The sequence below is a fragment of the Alligator mississippiensis genome, chromosome 13 (assembly GCF_030867095.1).
Source record: "Alligator mississippiensis isolate rAllMis1 chromosome 13, rAllMis1, whole genome shotgun sequence".
Lineage (NCBI taxonomy): Eukaryota > Metazoa > Chordata > Crocodylia > Alligatoridae > Alligator > Alligator mississippiensis.
Genome location: NC_081836.1, coordinates 23,207,863 through 23,229,627, shown reverse-complemented (window position 1 = coordinate 23,229,627; position 21,765 = coordinate 23,207,863). Strand labels below are relative to the sequence as shown.

The 21,765-nt window shown below is 49.7% G+C and overlaps 1 long non-coding RNA gene across 4 annotated transcripts in view; it reads left to right on the top strand.

Annotated features, from left to right (window-relative positions):
* Positions 1-17,882, top strand: part of LOC109283717 (uncharacterized) — a 68,720-nt gene extending 50,838 nt beyond the window's left edge. Inside the window, exons 2-7 of one of the 4 annotated variants that reach the window (XR_009456422.1) lie at positions 6,885-6,985; positions 7,467-7,518; positions 8,186-8,285; positions 10,639-14,690; positions 14,776-15,815; positions 17,276-17,881. This is a non-coding gene — a long non-coding RNA (uncharacterized LOC109283717). Of the gene's footprint in view, positions 1-6,884; positions 6,986-7,466; positions 7,519-8,185; positions 8,286-10,638; positions 15,816-17,275 lie in introns of all 4 variants that reach the window. The other 3 variants (XR_009456424.1, XR_009456421.1, XR_009456423.1) reach the window with 3 other exon arrangements.
* Positions 17,883-21,765: the final 3,883 nt, after the last annotated feature.

Below are 21,765 nucleotides of genomic sequence, written 5' to 3'. Positions count from 1 at the left end.
AAAAGGATACTGGGTCCAACAATTCACCCCCCTCCTCTGGAAAACAGCAATTGGCTAGGGCTTGAGCTCTGACAGCCCTCAGGACACTCCTGTAGTGAGACAACTATATATGAGCAAGTGCATACATTGCACCTAAATATATGAAGAAGCCTGCACACAGATGTAGACAACATACACACACACTTGCAAAGAAACCAGTTTTTAGACTTGGATGCACAGAAGTGATGTCCAGTCACTAAATGGGTGTTTAGTGGCATAAAGCCAGAGGTGTAACAAACAATTTCTGCATCCTAGGGAGTGGTGGTGGCTGAGACAGTGGCAGCAGCAGCCAGGTTGGGAACCAGCATTCTTGTACTCCCTCAGAACTGGAGCTCAGACAGAACCTGTGTGGGTTGCACACCACAAGGGGAGCACTAGTGGAGGCTACAGGCCTCCCAGCTGCACACTCCATGCATGCATGTGTCAGTGGCTGCTCCCCCAACCTGCTGCTCCACATCTGCATGTTGGTGGGCAGTTGTTGACATGACAAAGCACCTGCCTCACCTTCAGCTCCCTGAAGACTCCCTTGTGGCATCACACTGCATGGGTACTCTGGGCTGCCAGTTCATTCAGCACTGTGAGGCCCTGACCCCTGGGGTAGGGTCATGCAGAATTAAAAAAAGGACTGCAGAAGTTACCTGCTACTCCACAATAAAACATGTTGTTCGGTTCTTCTTATTCATGCCTATCTTCTTTGAACCTAATGATCATTACATGGTGTCAGCAGTGGTGAATGAGAAAGAACTTGAGTTCTAAGGTGAAAAAGAAGTTGGAAACAGAACAAGTAGAGCAATGCAGCTATGTGGATGGATAAGGGCCACTGTAAGATATACCATCTTCATCTTCCCTTCTGATGTTTTGCAATATAACAGCATTCAGACAAAGGTTGGCGTGGTACCTAGCAGCCCTCAGACCAGCAGTAGACATCAGATCTATCTTTTTGCTTATTGTTGGGGAGGAAGCCCTGGCTGTTTATAAGGGTGTACATGAATGACGCATGCCCCCGGCGGCTGGGGGGCATGGCTGCGCTGGCAGCAGTGGGAGCGTGGTGGCGGTGGGAGTGTGGCGGTGGTAAGCATAGAGCTCCTGCAGATGCTGCCAGCAATGTCAGCGGTGGGGGGGAAGGGTGGTAGGTGCCAACCAGGGGTTGGCGACCACCCACAGGCGCTGCCAGTGTAGGGGGTGCACCACCATGCTCAGGGGGTGCACATGCACCCTCATGTACCTTTTATGTATCACCCCTGAGGGTGTAGGTTGTAGTCATGTTGATCTAAGGATATAGGCAGCCAAGGATCTTTGGGTCAATCCAATATTTTTTATTAGACCAACTCAAATAGTTGGAATAATTCTTCTTTGCAAGTTTTTGGGTACAAATACCCTCTGTCAAACTGAGGAAGCATCTGTAGATGGTCTGTGCTCTTCCTGGATGGAGTAGTAAAGCAGCCAGAGACCAGTACATATGCAAGAAAGCCAGTCAGTTAAAATGTAAATTGAGGTAGTCAGTAGGTAAAAGACAGGTGTGTGTGTGTGTGTGTGGGGGGGGGGGGGGGTTGTTGTCTGGTTTCTCCTACATATTTTCCATCAGGGCATTTGGTGCACTAGATGAGATATAGTACATTTCTGGAGGTGCAGGTGTAAGATCCAGGAATGTTGATGGTTCTGTTGTGGGATGTAGTAATTGTGGAGATGTGTTGGCAGGTTTAACATTTCTTGTCATGTCACGGTAAGTTGAATATATGCTTGGATCCAAGACACCTTAACAAGGGTATCACACAAGAACATTTTAAATTGCCAACTAGAAAAGAGGTTATGGACCAATTTGCAAATGCACATTTTTTCAGTAAGTCGGATGCTGCCTCAGGATTTTGACATCTGAAGCTCACAGAGGAAACCTCTACATGAGTATATTTTGTAGTTCGTTTAGAAGGTACACATTTCTGTATCTACCTTTTGGTATCTCCTTCTCTCCTGAAATGTATCATAAAACTATACACATGGTTTATGAGCATGTGGATGATATTATCATCTGGATCACCACCAAACAGGAATATGATCACAGACTTCAAGAAGTGTTGGAAGCTACAAGAGCTGAAAATTTGAAATTGAATAGAATGAAGCATGTGCATATATTGAACTGATTTTTATAGGGGATATTATCTCTGCCAAAGGGGTGAAACTGAACAAAGACAAAAATTAAAGCCATTGAAATGATGCCACATCCCCAGTCAAAGAAAGAAGTACAACAGTTTCTGGAAATGGTAAATTATCTGGGCAACTATATACCTTATTTATCAGCAAACACAACACCACTGAGGATGAGAACAGTCCTCATGAATAAAAACAAGCAGTGCTGGAACTCAGAAAAGGAGGAATCACTGATTGCCTTAAAACACCAGCTAATGCAAGAGCTGGCCCAGGAGTCTATATAGTATACTTTAAATCAGGGGTATCAAGCTCATTCAGCCCAGGATGTGCTGTCCCCGGTTCAACATGCATGCAGCATGTGGAGCCAATCTGGGGCATGCACTGCATATGGCATATGGGGCTGGTCTGGGACATGTGCTACATGTAGCCCCTACACTGGATCTGGCATACAGAGCTGGTCTGTGGACCCAATCTGGACAAGCCCCAGATCCAACAGCAGGGCTTGCTTGGATGGGCACCTACACATGTGCTGGGTCCACCCCTGCGCACCACATATACAACACAAACTAGACCTGCTCCATGCACTGTATATAGGTTGCAAGGCCAGTCCAAGCCTCACAGGCAGCAGCGTGGGGTAGATGATAGGAGTCCACAGGCCAAATCTGACTCACAGCCTGTATCTTTGACACCCTACTTTAAACCATTAAATGACTATACTTTAAGGATTCAAAGAAAGATGCTTAAGCTGCAAAAATATGGTTTAGTTGTGACTTACACACCAGGTAAATTTGTGTTTACTGTAAAGGTGTAGGTTGTAGCCGTGCTGGTCTAAGGACATAGGCAGACAAGGTTCCTTGGGTGAATCTGATATCTTTTATTAGACCAATCCGAATAGTTATTAAGCAAGCTTTCAGGTTTAAAAACCCTTCGTCAGGCTAAGGAAGTTTCAGCAGTTGCTGCGTGCTCTTCCTGGATGGAATGAAAAGTAAAGAAGCCAGGGACTGGGCTGGGCTGGGGAGTCAGTTGCCAGGCAGATTATAATGTGTCATAAATCCAATGTCTATATTTAGTCCATGATTTTTAGTATCCAGGAGGTTGATGAAGTGGAGTTCATAGGCTCGTCTCTGGGAAGTGTTGTGTAAGTTTCCCTTGAGGATCAGGACTGAGAGATTGGAGAGAAAGTGGTTTTCTTGTGAGAAATGTGCCCCCACCGGTAATTGGGTATTCCTGTCTTTGATAGATTTCCAGTGTGCATTCATTCTGGTGCGCAGTTGTTGTTTGGTCTCTCCTACATATTTTCCATCAGGGCATTTGGTGCATTGGATGAGGTATATTACATTTCTGGAGGTGCAGCTGTAAGATCCTGGGATGCTGATGGCTCTGTTGTGGGGTGTAGTAATAGTGGGGGTGGTGGAGATGTGTTGGCAGGTTTTGCATTTCTTGTCCTGGCATGGTCTGGATCCTTTTGGTGTGTTCTGGGCTTGAGGAAGTTTGCTTCTGGTGATGAGGTTAGTGAGGTTTGGTATTGTTTGAAGGCTAGGATGGGTGGCTCAGTTTTATAACTCTTTTACTATTTAAATTACATGTTTTTTTAAGTAGTTTGGAATTTTCTTCACCAATTCCTAAGAAACAGCTTCTTCAGACTCTGATAATTACAATGTTCAGTCTTAGAAAAAAATAGGATAAACAACCAAAATGGTAAGAAACCCTTTTGAGATGATGTTGCTCAGTACCCTCATCTCTTAGGGATACGTCTATAAAATAATGAAAGCCTTTCCAACATCTCTCCTGACTATCTGCATCGGGGCTTCAGTTTTTAGAGTCTGCAATGCTCACTACTCTCCAACTCACTTTTGTTTCTTTTGTTTTCTTACCTTAAAAATTAAAGGAAAAGTTTTACTTGTTTCTGCAGTGCTCCCAGGTTCTCCATATAGTTATCCTGTTTCTGTACCTCCTTTACATCAATGGGTCTTCAGCTAGAATCTCTTTCTGACTAGTTAAGATTCTTCTTAGTCTCTCAGCCAGCTGTCTGTCAGCTATCCATTGCTCCAAGCATCCCACATGCCTGCTTGGTCTCCTCTTTGTGCCATGTCACTCCTGTCCCTGTCATCTGGTTCTCTTCTCATCTCTGCCTCTGTCTGGGACCATTCCAACTTCACAGAGCAATAACTCTGGAAGCATGGCTCCCATTGAGCTCTCTTTTTCATTGGAATCCTCTTTTTCTCTTCCTCACTGACATGGGGAGAGGCAAACCAAGGAGACTCCCAAGCCCATAAGGGGAACCCCAGGGCCAGGAGCCGGGGGAGGAGCAAGAAAAAAGAAAGCAAAAAAAGAAAAATTACTTACAGCAAGACTCAAGGAAAAACAAGGACAACGGGGGAAGCCCGCGTGGATTATTAGCCGCGCCTGTATTCAGCTGCGGCCGGTGGATGACGTCAGCCCCAATCACCGGCCGGCGGAAATAAGAGGATCGGCAGTGAGAGAGGAGGGGGGCGTGCAGACGCTGAGGGAGAGCCCGACCGGTGGAGTCAGCCGGGGGCACGGGATGCCGGGAGAATCGACACTTACCAGCCGTGAAGGAGCAGATGACCCAGGCAGCAAGCCAGCGCCTGGAACAGGAGTCCCAGCGACAGGCAAGGCAGGGGGCGAGTCGATAAGAGGACTCAGGGTGTGGGGAGAAGAACGGCGCTGGGAAGACCCAGAGAGAGGGCAGCTGCTCTGGGAAGACCCAGAGAGAGGGCAGACGCATCTCGAAGACCCAGAGAGAGGGCAACTACACTGGAGGTCTCAGAGAGGGGTCAGCAATATTGAGAGGACCCAGAGAGAGGGTCACAATAGTGGGAAGTTGGAGGGAGAACAGCTCTAACCTGGGCAGGGGGAGCTGAGCCACGAAGCTAGGTCACCTAGAGAAGGCCCTGTCAGTGAATTGATGTGTAGAAGGGCTATCTGTGCTCTGTAAAGAAGCCCAGTAGTGGTGTGGTGGTTTTCTTAGGATTCGTTAAGTCTTTTTCGTTGACTAGAGAAGGGTATTTTATGTTTCCCCATGTTGGAAGGGGCTGAGGTCATGTGGAATCAGGAAAAGTGGGAAGGCGAGTGGAGGGCTTGTTGTTTGGGGAGTGATCGTGCAGCATGAGGTCAGCCACAAAAGCGACTGGGATCCGCTGGGCTGGGTATAGGGGAGGTGAAGCCTTGCAGAAGACCCCAAAGGAGCAGGCGTCTAACGAGGGCAACCGCACCGCATGAAGCCTGCCCCCCCCCCGTAAGAGATTCAAAGTCGTGGCAGGCGAGAAAGGGGCAGCTTGCAACATGTGTAAAGACCTCCAGTAAGACCCCCTGCAACGGCAAAGCAAGTCCCGGTGAACACTCGAACTAAGGAAGCCCGGAACAAGATGTTCAAGGCCCGGGGGGTGCACTCACAATTCCCGTTCCAGGACCATGGGAGAACTGTCCGAGTGGACGCTGACTGTCAGATGTGCCATTTAACATATCCACCGACCAATGTTCTCTCTAAGGTGTAGCAGTCCACGAACATGCCGCTTCAGTCCGTGCATGCGCTACTTTGGTCCATGAGCATGCCACTTTGGTCTGGGAGCACAGTTTGGAGGAAACTTGGCCATAAACACTGGCCTTTCTTTTGATTTGAAATTTGCTTTTATTTCTGCTGTGAATGCATTTTAAGGAGTAGAGGATTGGGTATTCATTTGGAATTAATTAGTGTTATTTTTCACTTACTAATATGCATGTTTTTGATGGTGGAAAGATAACAACCAAAGGTCAAATCTCACTCAGATACAGTTCCTCTTTATTTAAATATGCACATGAATTTCAATAGGAACTTGCTGTATTTTCCTAAACTTATTTTAAAATCATTAACTTGTACTATTTCTAGCTTTACTGCACCATATATGTCATATATTGGCAGTATAAAAATAGTGAAGGCCCTCAAAGCCAGGAACTTCAGCTCCTGTCCTCACATTGCCTCTGGGAGTGGAGCAGTTTCCCGGCCCTAGTCCCAGCCCCCGCCTTGCCATGCCTCTGGAAGCAAGGAGGCACATGACACCAGGGCTGGGAAGCAGAGCAGTTCCCTGGCACCAGCCCCTAGCCCCTGCCTCACCTCCAGGAGTGGAGCAGTTTCCTGGCCCCAGCCCCCGCTTTGCCTCACCTCACCTCACCTCACCTCACCTCCAGGAGCAAGGAGGCACTTGGTGTTGGGGCTGGGAAGCAGAGCAGTTCTCCAGTGCCAGGCCTCAACTCCAGCCCCCGCCCCTGTCCTTGCCTTGCCTCCGGGAGCACATGGCTTCAGGGAGGAACCGCTGCTTGAACTTACCTGCAGTAAGTGTCCCACACTGGCCTCAGTGCCTCTGCCGCGCCCAGCCCCCTCTCAAAGCCACAGCCCAGCTCCTCATCGGGTGGGTGTGCAGCATTAATAAGTTTGTGCGTGGCATGGTTTTAAATCACGCGCAGCTATGCAAGCATGCAGCTTAGAGGGAACTTTGCCACCGACCCCACCCTGGTTTCATGTCTCCTTTCTTCCCCCTCTCTCCAAACAATGCAGCAAGCCCTCCTCCAACCAATAAAGGATAGAAAAAAGAACAAAGAACAATAGTGTTTAGATTTTGTATAGATATTTTGTATAGATATAGTTTTAATATTTAATATTATTATTTATATATAATTTTCCTTACTTTAATTGTGTCCAGGGAGCCAGTGAACAGGGACTGCCAACAGGGGAGCAGTTTGCAGGCAGTTCATAGGCCAGTCATGGGAAGGATTGCATGGGAGTTTCTGACAGAGACTTCAGGTAAGTGAATGAGGAGGGGGGCTACTATGGGGGTGGTGACACAGAGCTCAGCCAGGGCCCCTGCCATGCTGCTGCCTCCAGCCCAGAGCTCCTGTGGGGCCTCCACCCAGACAGGACCCTTGGATGGGTCAGCAGTGCCCTGGCCCCCTGTCTGTGGTGGTTGCCTGGTGGGACCTCTGAGGCCTGGGGGTACCGTGGGGGCCAAGGGTTCCCTTGCCTGTCCCACATGTGCACAGATTGAGGCCCTGGAGGGGAAGGTGAGGGAACTTCAGGCAAAGGTGAGCAGGCTGTGGGGGATCAGGGCAACTGAAGAAGAGATTGATGGCTACTTTTATAGATGCTAGGGTTGGAAGAGACCTCAACAGATCATCGAGTCCAACCCCCTGCCTAGGCAGGAAAGAGTGCTGGGGTCAGATGACCCCAGCCAGATGCCTATCCAGCCTTCTCTTAAAGACCTCCAAGGTACTTTCATTCTCTGCAGGACAAGACTCCTGACGGAGAAGCTGTGAGGGAATGCCCTGAAGCAGGTGCTGGTGAGTGGAGGACGATCACCTCAGGGGCCAGACCTCTCACCACAGAGACAGCTCCCCTGGTGCAGTTGGGGAACAGATATGAGGCCCTGGCTGCACTGGAGGAGTGTGTGTGTGGGGGGGAAAATGCACTGGAGGGGCCTACCACCATCACTGAGTGAGTTGAGGGCCAGCCAGGTAAGCAGAAGAAGAGACGCCATGTCACTATTGTGGGCAACTCCCTGCTGAGAGGAACAGAGGGACCCATCTGTCATATGGATCCCACGGCATGTGAGGTCTGCCATCTGCCCAGAGCCAGGATCAGGGATGTCATGGAGAGAATTCCTGACCTCATCCAGCCCTCTAACAACCATCCCATGGTTCTCATCCATGTGGGAACAAATGATGTGGCCAGGAGTAGTCCAGACCATATCATGAGTGACTACAGGGCTCTGGGGACCAGGCTTAGGAAGGTGGGGGTGCAGGTGGTCTTCTCTTTGATCCTCCCTGTCAGTGATCGCAGTAGGCATCACGTCACCTGTGTCAGAGAAGTCAACCCTCAGCTCTGGAGTTGGTGCCATCATCAAGGTTTTGGTTTCCTAGACCACGATCCGCACTTCCATGAAAGGGACCTCTTGGGATGCTATGGGCTACATCTGTCCGCAAAAGGTAAGAGTCTCTTTTCTTACAGGTTGAGTGACCTCCTACTTCAGGCTTTAAACTAAGGGGAGGCAGGAGATGGAGAGAGTCTAGAACCTACAAACTGCGAGACATGCAGCAGTACACCCCAGGTGAGTACCAAGTGGCCCTTTGGGCATCAGAATGGTGGGGCACCAAAGGCACCATTCAGAGGTCTCAGGTGCCTCTATACTAATGCTAGGAGTATGGGGAACAAGCAGGAAGAACTCACACTCCTGCTTGCAAACAATAACTTCAATTTAGTGGGGTGTAGCAGGTTGCCCTCCCCAGCAGCATCTTTTTGCTTGCTATCTGCAACCTATGAGGGGTGCCCTTGAAGTCCCTTAATGTTTCTCGTTTCCCACTTTTACTTTCCTGCCACATCTTGATAGAAATATTATACAGATGTTCTTGTAAACGGGAGACTGCCTATTGTATTTCTATGTTGGGGTTATCAGTCACCACGGGCCTTGCCCCCTGCCTTTCTCTAGCTAGGCCTCCCAGTCTAAACCCACCAGATAGGGTTTGACTCCGAGGCTCTAGCTCCTTGATCTTGGGGCTCGTGGCCCTCCTTTTTGCCTCCAATATGGAGCCCAGGCTCACTGGCCTCACAGCCAGGGGGCTTCAAGTTCAAAGCTGGGCAGCTGTCTCAAACCCCTGCTGGCCCAGGCCAAAAGCACACAAACCACACACCTAAGGTGCTAATGAGGCCTCCTCCACCCCTACAGCCTTGTCTACAAACCACCAGTCTATCAATCAACCAAAAAGTGTGTGTGTGTATATATATACACACACACAGTCAGTTAGTGGATTCTAACCACAACAAAAAAAATAGAAATTGAAGAAGGCAGCAATGCCAGCTTACATCTTGTTCATGGCTTGGTGCTTCTGCTTCCCTGCTGCCTGCGACACTCCTCCCAGTGGCACTGCCACCACTTCTCTGAGGATCAGCATCAGTTCCCTTTTCAGTGGAGCTCTCATGCACAATTTCTTTTCCCTTTGGCCACTGCCCCCTTTTTCTGCCACCAAGCCCAGGGTTTTTATAGTTCTGGCCTGCCCCCTTCCGGTCACCTGACTAGCTGGCCAAGCTCAGCTTTTAACCCCTTCTCTGCCAGCAGGCTGTGCCCGGAAAGTTCTGGTCTTAAAGGGACTGACCTGCCTCACCTATTACGTGGGGTGAATGGAAACCTGGTGGGACCCTACCCAAGACTGAGCAGTACACATTGAGGGCTACAGGTTGTACAGAAGGGACAGAGTAGGGAGGAAAGGGGGTGGAGTTGCTCTCTATGTAAAGGAGCGTTATACATCTACCCTAATCAAAATGGGATCAGAGGAGGAGAAAGTTGAGGCATTGTGGGTTAGGATACATGGAGGTCGAGGGGAAAGGGACTTGGTGGTGGGGGTCTGCTACAGACCACCCCACCAAAAGGAAAATCTAAACTTGGAATTCTTGAGGCAGCTCTCAGAGTCCATACAGTCTAGGGACATGGTTGTCATGGGGGGCCTAACTACCCTGATATCTGCTGGAAGAAGCAGTCAGCCAAATCCAACCATTCACATAGGTTTTTAACTTGCATGCAGGACCTTCACCTAATGCAGGAGGTATATGGTTCCACTAGGGGGAATGCCTTACTGGACTTAGTGTTGGCTGCGGGGGATGCCCTGGTAGGGGACCTACAGATTCATGATTACCTTGGGGATAGTGACCACCAATCAATCGAATTCACCATACAGTGTAGGGTGAGTAAGATAACTAGAAGGGTGGAAGTGCATGACATTAGGAAGGCTAACTTCTGTGTACTTAGGAGTCTAGTCAATGACACACTGCAGGATAGGAGTATTGGTGAGATGGGAGCCCAGGAAGGGTGGTCATTCCTAAAGGAAGCAATCCTTTGGATGCAGAGGGAGACGATCCCAGTATGAGGGAAAAGGGGGAAAGGAGCCAAAAAGCTTCCTTGGCTAAACGGGGAAATCCAGGAGAGCCTAAGGGAAAAAAAGAAGGCATATAGGCGGTGGAAGCAGGAGGAAGCTACCAAGGAGTATACCTACTTGGCCCGCACTTGCAGGCAGGCAGTTAGAAAGGCCAAAGCAGGGGTGATGCACAGGTGAAACACCCCCGCTGACAGCACCGGAGGTCATGCTCCCTGTTTAGCCGGTGGGCAGAGGGGCAGGATTGCCCCCTGGTCACTGAGTGGTGTTGGGGCATGTGCCCCCCCTGACTCAAGAGGCACCAGACACCCATGGGCCAAAGCAACTACAGAGCTGAGGCTGACAACACAAATTAAAGTCAACAAAAAGTCTTTTTTTAGGTATGTAGGGAGTAAAAGGAAGGCACAAGGCAGCATAGAACCTCTACTGAACAAGGAGGAGCAATTAGTGACAGACAGGGGGGGACAAGGCTGACCTATTCAGTGAGTTTTTTGCCTCGGTGTTCCTGAACAGGAGTCAAGATAAGTCTCCTAATAGGTTCTTAGATGGGTGTGGAAAAGACTTACCTCCATCTGACGAGGAGAGGAGCCAGTGGGACACCGCGCCAGAAGTGGAGCGCAGTGAAAGTGAAACCATGGCATTCCTGTCTGCCACAGTGAAGAAAGAAGAGAAAAAGAAAATGCTGAGTTGAAAGGGGACAGGATCGTCTCCTACGTTGGTGTGGGCACATTTCACAACAGCGTGCCAGGGCCAATTTGCCTCCCAGAACCCCGAAGCCAGGATAAAAGGCCCAGCAAGGAATCAGGAGGGAGGACCAGAAGCGAGGTTCTCAACCGGCCTGGAGGAGCCAGATGCTGAAAGCAGTCCCAGCTCAGGGACGTGGTGGATACCCCAGGATGGGGCTTCTTTGAAGAGTCAGAGCCAGAGATGACTCTACAGCTTACTAGAGGATACTCCATGGACATCGGAGATCCACAGCACAAACTGGATCTCGGCAGAATCAGATAGAGAAAGGACCACAGTCTACACAGTCAGATGGACCACAAATTGGCTGAGGGACCGCACCCAGAGAATGGTGGTGGACGGGTCATATTCGACCTGGAGGGATGTGGCCAGTGGAGTCCCCCAGGGCTCGGTCCTCAGGCCTGCACTGTTCAATTTCTTTATTAGTGACTTGGACAAGGGGATGAAAAGCACCCTGTTCAAATTCGCTGATGACACCAAGATTTGGGATGAGGTAGGCACGCTAGAAGGGAGGGACAACTCGACCTGGACAGGTGACAGGGGTGGGCGAATGAGAATAGGATGGGATTCAATAATGACAAGTGCAGGGTACTGCACTTGGGCAGTAAGAACCAGTAGCATACCTATAGGTTGGGGCATTCCCTTCTTGAAATCACAGTTGCAGAAAGAGATCTTGGAGTCATTATCTATTTCAAAATGAACATGGGCTGCCAATGTGAGGATGCAGTCAGTAAGGCTAACCACACCTTGTCATACATGCACAGATGCATCACAGTCAGGGCCAAGGAGGTGATCCTCCCCCTCTATGCAACACTGGTCAGGCCACAGTTGGAGTACTGCATCCAGTTCTGGGCGCAGCACTTTAGGAGGGATATGGCCAGCATCAAGGTCCAGAGGAAGGCCACTCACATGATCCAGGGACAGCAGGGTAGACCCTACAAAGAAAGGCTATGGGACCTGAACCTGTTCAGCCTCCACAAGAGAAGGCTAAGAGGGGATCTGGTGGCCATCTATAAACTTACCAGGGGGGACCAGCAGGGAATGGGAGAGACCCTGTTCCCCTGAGCACCTCCTGGAGTAACAATAAATAACAGCTGTAAGTTGTTTGAGAGTAGGTTCAGGCTGGACATTAGAAGGCACTACTTCACAGTCAGGGTGGCTAGGATCTGGAACCAACTTCCAAGGGAAGTGGTGCTGGCTTCTACCTTGGGGGTCTTTAAGAGGAAGCTTGCTAATTACCTAGCTGGGGTCATATGAGCCCAGTATTCTCTCCTGCTCATGGCAGGGGGTCGGACTTGATGATCTGCTTAGGTCCCTTCCAACCCTACATCTATGAATCTGTGACCAATGGACAACCGACCCATGGTAGGGAGAAAACTCGTCAAGAGTGGGACGCCAGGGAATACGACGGGCTGGGACTGACAAGATGCAAGAATAAGGCAAGATGCGGCAGAGAATAACTGGGTCAAAGAAACATTCCGATCACACTGTAATAAATCCAAAGGGCCAAGACACCAAAGGGTGCGTAATACTAATCCTGGCGGCCCAGGCAACACAATCTTTGGTTGGTGTTCGGCGGGGTGTAGGGGAGGCAGACTGCCAAGCAGGAAGGACAATCAGAACAACTGAAGGAAGGTACGTAGAGGGACGGGATAGATCATCTTCCTTCCCATTAAAATTAATTTTCCAGCAAAGATGTGGCAGGAGAGACCCCCTGGGGTACCAACTGAGGTCTATTCCATTAATAAGCCTGTTCCTTCCTTAAAGCGATGGCGAAGCCAGAAAAATCCACACAGACTTGACGCACAGGTGAAAGCCACGGAAAATTACAATGGGCATCAGAGGGACACCAGCCCACCAACTGTCGATGCTGACTTGGTGCAGAGTCACTTGGATGGACTGGAAGTGTTTAAGTCAGCAGGCCTGGATGAGCTTCATGCGAAAGTACTGAAGGAATTGGTCGGTGTTATAGCAGAACCACTGACATGGCTGTTTGAGTGCTCGTGGCGCTCTGGTCAGGTCCCAGAGGACTGGAAAAGGGCCAGTGAGGTACCTATTTTCAAGAAAGGAAGGAAGGAGGATCTGAGTAATTATAGGCCGGGCAGTTTCACCTCCATCCTTGGAAAGGTCTTTGAAAAGATTATGAAGGATCATATCTGTGGGAGTCCAGCGGGAAAAATAATGCAGCAGAGAAACCAGCCTGGATTCGTAGCAGGTAGATCATGCCGACCAATCTGGTTTGTTTTTATGACAGGGTCACAAAATGCTTAGAGGCAGGAGTAGAGATAGATGTCGTTTTCTTGGATTTTAACAAGGCCTTCAATATGGTATCTCATCCCATTCTCATAAGTAATTAAGAGGCTGTGACATAGTGTTTACACAATTTGGTGGGTGGCAAATTGGCTTAGCAGTCGCACCCAGAGAGTGGTAGGAGACAGGTAGGTATCAACCTGGAAGGATGTGGGTAGTGGGGTCCTGCAGGGTTTGGTCCTTGGACATGTACTCTTCAATATCTTCATCAGTGACTTGGATGTGAAGTGTACTCTGTCCAAGTTTGCGGGCAATACTAAATTGTGGGGTGAAGTGCACACTCTGGAGGGTAGGGAACGATTGCAAGCAGACCTGGATAGGTTAGAAAAGTGGGCAGTACACAATAGGATGCAGTACAACAAGGACAAGTTCAGAGTGCTGCCCCCAGGGTGCAAAAGTATCCACCACACCTACTGGCTGGGAAGTGACCCTCTCAGCAGCACAGAAGCGGAAAGGGATCTCAGAGTCATAGTGAACTCCAAGATGAACATGAGTCATCAGTGAGATGAAATCATCAGGAAAGCTAACCCCACTTTATCATGCATCAGCATATGCATGACAAATAAAACCAAGGTGATACTTTCCCTCTATGCAGCATTGGTCAGACCGCAGTTGGAGTGCTGCATCCAGTTTTGGGCACCGTACTTCTAGAAGGATGTTGATAGACTTGAGTGGGTCCAGAGGAGGGCCCTTGTATGGCTAGGGGCTTACAGGTTCCTTCTGACCCTAGCATCTGTGAATCTATGAATCTGTAATTATTATCTATTATTTAAGTACTTTTACTTAGTTTGTCTTTTTATTTTATTTTGATAAAAAGTACTGCCTTCCCTGTTAATAAAAGTTTTGTAATTTTTTTGTCTATATATATGTGTGTCATGTTTTATTTTGTGGGCAGATTGACATGTCTAATGGGGCCTGTGTGGGGTAGGTTGGCAGACCTGATGACCATGCCTTCCTCAGCCAGCATGGGGATGCTTTGCTTTGGTGGGGCCATTTATGGAGTCATGGAATTATTGGGAAAGAGTTGCAGCATGAGCTGTTATGGGAGGCTGAATGCTTGTTCCCCCCCACCCATCCCAATGTACACTGATCCTGGTGAGCCTGTGGTTGAAGCCAGAACCTGCCCTCCCCCACCCACTCCCCCTGCAGCCCCAGCCCCAGTGGGAAGCAGGGAAGAAGGCATGCATGGACTCTTATGGAGGGTGATTAGCAACTCTTTCTTGTATTATAATGCATGGTACCCGGGTGGGGGGTGTCCCCTCAGAACCTGGAGCATCTTCAAACAGCTTTTTTTCTGCCCATCCATCTCTCTCCCTGCTTCCAAACCACAGCTGACCACAGGGAGCCAGGTAGTGCAGGTAATGGCAGAGCAACTTATTGTTAGATGTTCAGTTGTTTTGGTCCTACCACCACTGGTGGTAGTGTATGTGCTACCCCCACTGTGCTCATGTTCCATCCAGCACCAGTTCCCCCCACCCACTGCCACTGCACCCAGGATGATGTTCAGCGCAAAGCACAGCGGCATCTCCAGAATGGTAAGTTTGCAACAGAGTGTGGTAGCTCTTAACCCTTCAATATTTCAAACCTTCCTATTTCTTATAATTCCCATTCCCATTGCAGTACCCTCTCCCCCTGCCCACTGCTCCCACCACCGCTGTGTTTAGCACTGCCCAGCAAAGCAGGATCAGCAGAATGGTAAGTTTCCAACTTTCTGGAGTTTGGCACCTACCTACCTACCTAACCCTTAAGCCTTTCAAACCTTCCAGAACCACACCAATTAGTCAAGGTGGACGCTGCCTGCCAGATCATCCCCCCAGACTATGAAGCATCTCTGGTGATATATAGGTAATAAATGTCCCAATGAGCGGGGGAGGGGGTGTTCTGTGTCCGGTGTTTCAACTTTTGTTGGTTCAAATCCCCGTTTCTTCTTTTTTCTTCTCCTCCCTGCAGAACACTAGGGACATGAGAGAGAGAAAATTTTCAATACTGATACTATCAAGAAGCCACCTTTTTCATTAGTGTTATAAAGTTCAGAAATTTGAAATTGTGTCAGTTGTTCCTCCTCCACCTCCAGCCAATCTGTGCTTCTCTCTGGAGTTGAGGGGGGAAACTGACACTGGGATCAAGTGTAGGGTGACTTGCTGTTGTTCTTGGCAGTGCCAGTTCCCCGGGAGCACAGATCAGTCTCTTTACTCCTTCAACATGCTCATAGTAAACTTGCAGGAGGAGCTGCCTCTTTTGATGTGCTCTCCTCCTCCTCCTGCTCCTCCTCCTCAACCCCAGTCCCAAAAGTCAGCATAACCGGAGTGTTGCCCCTATCCTTGGAAAGAATGATGGCCATCTGGTCATAGAGCAAGAGTTGGCATCTTTGGCATGGTAAAATGCAGATCTCAGGGCCTTGATCTTGCACCAGACCTGGATCCAGTCATGATTGTGCCCTTGAGTGACATGAACAGAATTATTCCTTCTATTTTCCAGCCTGTCTATGATGCTTTGCTCCTACCAAATGTCAATTAAGTCCTGTAGTTCTTCCTGGGTTCAGTTGGGTCCACGTATGTTGGAGGTATCAGTCTCCTGCTCCGTGATCACCATACTGCTGGCCTTCACTTTCTGAGACATGGGGAAGCAGCTCGTGGTCAACAGCAAGTGATTCACAAAAGGTACCTGGCAAAATTTGGGGGTCTACTTTAGAAAAATGCCACCAAAATTCAAATGATTTTGAAGCCATCACCTGAGCCAAAAGGTGAAGAAGCACACCTTTACCAGCAAAAGACTTCTTGATGGGCTTGAGCATGGCATATGGAAGGCCATTGTCCATTGGGATGGCTGCTCAATGCCCAGGAATGTTACCAAAACCAATTAATACCTGCCTTGCCTGCTTGTGTTTTGGCTTGTTGTCCCCTATCTTGTCCCACAATGAAGGCCTTTTTGTTATTGCTGAATAAAATAATTTTATTGAAGAAGCATAGTCTGTTTTTGCAGACCTCAGAAATGTATTCACCTGGCTGGTGGAACGTTAACAGAAGAGGACTATTGCAAATTCTTCTGTTTGCAACTTGTTTTGAACAAAAACTTGATGCATCAGAGCATGGCTGTGCAAATGCCCACTGCCCCAGGGATACTTGTTGAAAAACTAGTGGTCACCTATAGAATGCAGCTAGTTAGACAGAGATCAACCCCGCTGCCAGCGCCCTGCTGTTGTGGTGTAGCAAAACCCCCAGTTTTTCTTCACCAAGAAGCTGATTTCAATGAACTCAGGCGATTAGTCAAGGACGCACTTCAGAGTAGGAGTTTCCCGATGCGAGGAAAAAGAGGGAAAGGGGCCAGGAGGCTTCCTTGGCTGACCAGAGAAATCCAGGGCAGCCTAAGGGCCAAAAGGGGAGCGCATAAAAAGTGGAAACAGGGAGAGATCACCAAAGACGAATATACCTCCTCTGCTCGTGCTGGTAGGGAGGCTGTTAGACGGGCCAAAGCTACCGTGGAGCTAAGGATGGCATCCCAAGTAAAGGACAACAAGAAATTGTTTTTTAGATATATAGGGAGTAAAAGGAAGGCCCAGGGAGGAATAGGACCCCTGCTAAATGGGCAGAAACAATTGGTGACGGACAGGGGGGACAAGGCTGAACTCCTCAACGAGTTCTTTGCCTCAGTGTTCCTAAGTGAGGGGCAAGACGAGTCTCTCACTGGGATTGTAGAGAGGCAGCAGCAAGGCGCCAGACTTCCATACGTAGACCCTGAGATGGTGCAGAGTCACTTGGAAGAACTGGATGCCTTTAAGTCGGCAGGCCCGGATGAGCTCCATCCGAGGGGACTGAAGGCACTGGCCGACATCATTGCAGAGCCACTGGCGGGAATATTTGAACGCTCGTGGCGCACGGGCCAAGTCCCGGAGGACTGAAAAAGGGCCAATGTGGTCCCCATTTTCAAGAAGGGGAGGAAGGAGGACCCAGGCAACTATAGGCCAGTCAGTCTCACCTCCATCCTTGGCAAAATCTTTGAAAAAATTATCAAGGCTCACATTTGCAAGAGCCCGGCGGGAAAAATTATGCTGAGGGGAAACCAGCATGGGTTCGTAGCAGCCAGATCATGCCTGACTAATCTAGTCTCTTTTTATGACCAGGTTACGAAACGCCTGGACACAGGAGGAGGGGTGGATGTCGTATACTTAGACTTCAGGAAGACCTTCGATACAGTATCCCACCCCATACTGGTGAACAAGTTAAGAGGCTGTGACTTGGATGACTACACAGTCTGGTGGGTGGCGAATTGGCTAGAGGGTCGCACCCAGAGAGTTGTGGTGGATGGGTCGGTTTTGACCTGGAAGGGTGTGGGCGGTGGGGTCCCGCAGGGCTCAGTCCTTGGACCGATACTCTTTAATGTCTTCATCAGCGACTTGGACGAGGGAGTGAAATGTACTCTGTCCAAGTTTGCAGATGACACAAAGCTATGGGGAAAAGTGGACACGCTGGAGGGCAGGGAACAGCTGCAAACAGGCCTGGACAGGTTGGATAAGTGGGCAGAAAACAACAGGATGCAGTTCAACAAGGAGAAATGCAAAGTGCTGCACCTAGGGAGGAAAAATGTCCAGCACACCTACAGCCTAGGAAATGACCTGCTGGGTAGCACAGAGGTGGAAAGGGATCTTGGAGTCCTAGTGGACTCCAAGATGAACATGAGTCGGCAGCGTGACGAAGCCATCAGAAAAGCCAATGGCACTTTATCATGCATCAACAGATGCATGACGAATAGATCCAAGGAGGTGATACTTCCCCTCTATCGGGCGCTGGTCAGACCGCAGTTGGAGTACTGCGTGCAATTCTGGGCGCTGCACTTCAAGAGGGATGCGGATAACCTGGAGAGAGTCCAGAGAAGGGCCACTCGTATGGTTAAGGGCTTGCAGACCAAGCCCTACGAGGAGAGGCCAGAGAGCCTGGACCTTTTCAGCCTCCGCAAGAGAAGGTTGAGAGGCGACCTTGTGGCTGCCTATAAGTTCATCACGGGGGCACAGAAGGGAATTGGTGAGGTTTTATTCACCAAGGCGCCCCCGGGGGTTACAAGAAATAATGGCCACAAGCTAGCAGAGAGCAGATTTAGACTGAACATTAGGAAGAACGTCTTCACAGTTCGAGTGGCCAAGCTCTGGAACGGGCTCCCAGGGAGGTGGTGCTCTCCCCTACCCTGGGGGTCTTCAAGAGGAGGTTAGATAAACATCTAGCTGGGGTCATCTAGACCCAGCACTCTTTCCTGCCTATGCAGGGGGTCAGACTCAATGATCTATTGAGGTCCCTTCCGACCCTAACGTCTATGAATCTATGAATCTATGAAAGAGTAAGGACATTTATTTGCTCAGCATTAGTGCCACTTTAAGAAATTTTAAGTCATCCTATGAGTTTTTCAGGAGGTTTCACATTTCTCTCAGACCAAAGAAGTATCTGACCATCTGAGACACCAGAGGAGCTTGTTTGTTGATGATCTGATTCTCTTTCTGTTTCCAGTGCTAAGGTAGGAACAGTCAGTTGAGTACAGTCTATGTCCTCTTCCTCTTTTAGGAAGATAACTTTCTATGTCCTCTTTTCCTCTCATTGAGAGTTCTCTGGGTGTGCTTGTAGATCCCAATGATTGTTCCTCCTTGGCTGCATCTATAGTCATTACTGCACAGTCATTTAGTACTACCACGTGACACTACTGTGCAATAGTCATGGGTTACTGTGCAGTCAGAGACTCATGTAGATGCAGCCTTTGTGTTCCCCTGGCTTGTTTGGACCAGGTATGACCATGGATTTACTAAGCACTTGATAGTAGCCTGCTGATCCCAGGTATTTGAGGTGTAATTGCTTAGACTCACTCGTAACTAGACTTCAATATTGGAAACTTCCAGAGTTCTCTGTCAAAATACTGTTTTGTTTCTGCTTTTGAGTTTCTTTTGTCTCTCTGATAGAATCATTATCTTGATCTTTCTGTAAACTGTCACAGATTGGTAAATTAGAATATATCCATTGACCCATTAACACTTATCACTTAGGTATGCAATGTATGCAATGTCGTTATTGATCCAGGGGCAGTACATCACTTTGCATTCTTGATTTTTTTTTTACATTTCTTAATTCCTAAATGGCCTTCATAGATCTTCTGCAGAACCAAACATGTACTGCCTTTAAAAATTATCCCTTCTGCCACTGAAAGTTCATGCCTGCAATTCCAAATAGAGCTGTTACAGCTACATTGCAATCACTTGTGTACTCTGGCCAACTCTTAATTATTATTTCTTTCAAGAAATCCAATGAATTATCCTTCTCTTTTTGTATTTGCTCCAGTTTCCTATCTACCACAGGAAGTGGCTTGACAATTAAGTCTATGTAGGCTTGCACCTCTGTCTCATGATATTTTTTGGTTTGCAGGATATATATGGCCATTTGTAGACAACACACTGTTTAGTCCTCATTAATTAACCGTGCCTTTAAAATTTTAGCCTGGGTTGAGTTGGTGTGACACTGTGGCAGTGCACTGTGTGTGCCGGCCACTTTAAGGGCCTGGAGCCAGCAGCCTCCAGGTGCCTGAGGAGGGCAGCCATTTTGACAAGGGCTGCCTATATAAACAAGGCAGTTTGGCTGTAGGAAGCCAGGCAGCAACATTGCTTGGCTGAAGGGCTGCTGAGAATGACCTGGAGGCAAGGCGGCTCCTGGTCCTGGGCTTGACCTAAAACTGTACCCTGCTGGGAGTGGGTGGCCTGGTGGGGCTCTCAGTGGTGTGGGAGCCCCCAGGAAATGCCAGGACAGTTATCACCCTGGTGAAAGGTGGGTTGGGGTGCCTTAACCCCTAGCTCCCACCACCGGGTGGGTAACCCTGTTTGTGGAGGGGCCCAGAGGGTGGACCCTGAAAGAGTGAATGAGTACAGGGCGTGGTGCTGCGGTTGCCCCTGGGAGAAGGGAGTAGTGGCACGGTGAGGCCTGGATAGAGAGTGAGGGGCTAGAGATCCAGCCCGAAGGAGAGAGTACCCTTGACTGGCCCAAGCTGGGGCCAGGATCAGGAGGGTCAAAAGGGCCAGGGGCCCACCGTGAGGGACGCCTGAGAGCTGGAGGCCTGGGGTTCTGACTGGCCTGGAGGTGGGCCAGGGCAAGAGGCCGAAGATCCCGGGGGGACCACGCCTGAGAGGGGAAAGTAGCTTCGGGGGGGCTAGGTAGCCTGGATGAAGGCGGAGAGGCCGCCTGATCGGAAGGATCATAATGGGGTCCTGTATGGATGATTCTGGGGCCCAGTGTGGGGCTGGTGATTATGTGAACACCATGATGCCATTCTGTGAGGCTTGGGCTGCGGTACTGGGGAGGTAGGAGCCGCAGAGAGTGCCCCCTGCCATCGGGGCACTAAATGGGTAGCCTCCCGCTTAATTGACATTGTAATTGAATCAATTAACACTGAGGTGTGGTGGGTGAGATAGGTGGGCGGGCTGTGGAGATCGGCCCCGAGGTGGCCCCCTGTTACAGACACGTTTGTGTTTGAATGACAAGCTCTCCTGATAAGTCCCCACCCCCAACCCTGCAGCTGGGCATGTTCACCCCAAAACTCTGCCACTTGCACCTGCCTAGGCTTAGGCTGGTCTCCCAGTATGCAAAATCCACCCTGCAGACAAAATCCACCCTGGGAAGATGCCAGACACTTTGCAAAGTTCCCCACAGGGGCTTATGCCTGGCTAGTCTGCTTTGCCTCTGGGGCTTGCATCTGGCTGCCCTGCACAGACCCCAGAACTTTTGCACAAAACCCAGAAACTTTGAAAACACACGGCTACCCTATCCAATTTTCCTGCCTTCTTTTCACACTCTTCCAGTCTGGTACCAGACTGTCTGGTTTTTTTCACACCAAAATGAGTTCAGGTGTCAGGGGAACCTGCTCTGCTCAAGATCTATAAATTTGAGGAACAGTGGCATATCAACGAGAGAGGGGAAGCGGCTCAGTGACCAGCGCAAGACATACAGGTGCAAGCCCGTCACATCCCCACACCCCAAAGCCCCCCAGCAGCTGCAGAGCACCCCTGCTAACCCGCAGCACAGCTGGAGTTGGAGGACTAGTTGAGTTCAGCTGTGGGGAGGCAGCTGAGAGGAGCCAAGGAGGGTTTTGCCCCTCCCCAGCTCCTACTTGGCTTGGCCCCCTCAGGGAAGAGAAAAGAGGGGGAGAGGGTACCTACGCATCTCTCTCCAGTGAGGCAGGGTCCCCCAAATCCCAGGCAGCCCTTGCCTGGGAGCAGCGCGGTGCCAGCAGTGGGCCCACTGCGCATGTGCGCAGTTTAATAGGGCCTGCCAAAGGGGGGGGAAAAAAACCCCATTCGGGCTCAGAGCGATGCAAGATGCACAGCCGGAGGTGAGCGGAGCCCATGGTGGGAGGGGACTAGTTGAGTTCAGCTGCAGGGCAGCAGCTGAGAGGAGCCAAGGAAGGTCTCACCCCTCCCTGGCTCCTATTTCACCCAGCCCCCAAGGGAGCCACGCGACAGGAGCCTTGAGAACAGGACGCACAAACAGGTGTGTTTCTGGGCCTGAAGCATGAGTTTAGTGTGGGAGTTTGTGCAGGTGGGTAAGCAGGAGGGCCCACAGCCCTACCAGTGAGCCCCTAGGGTAGGTT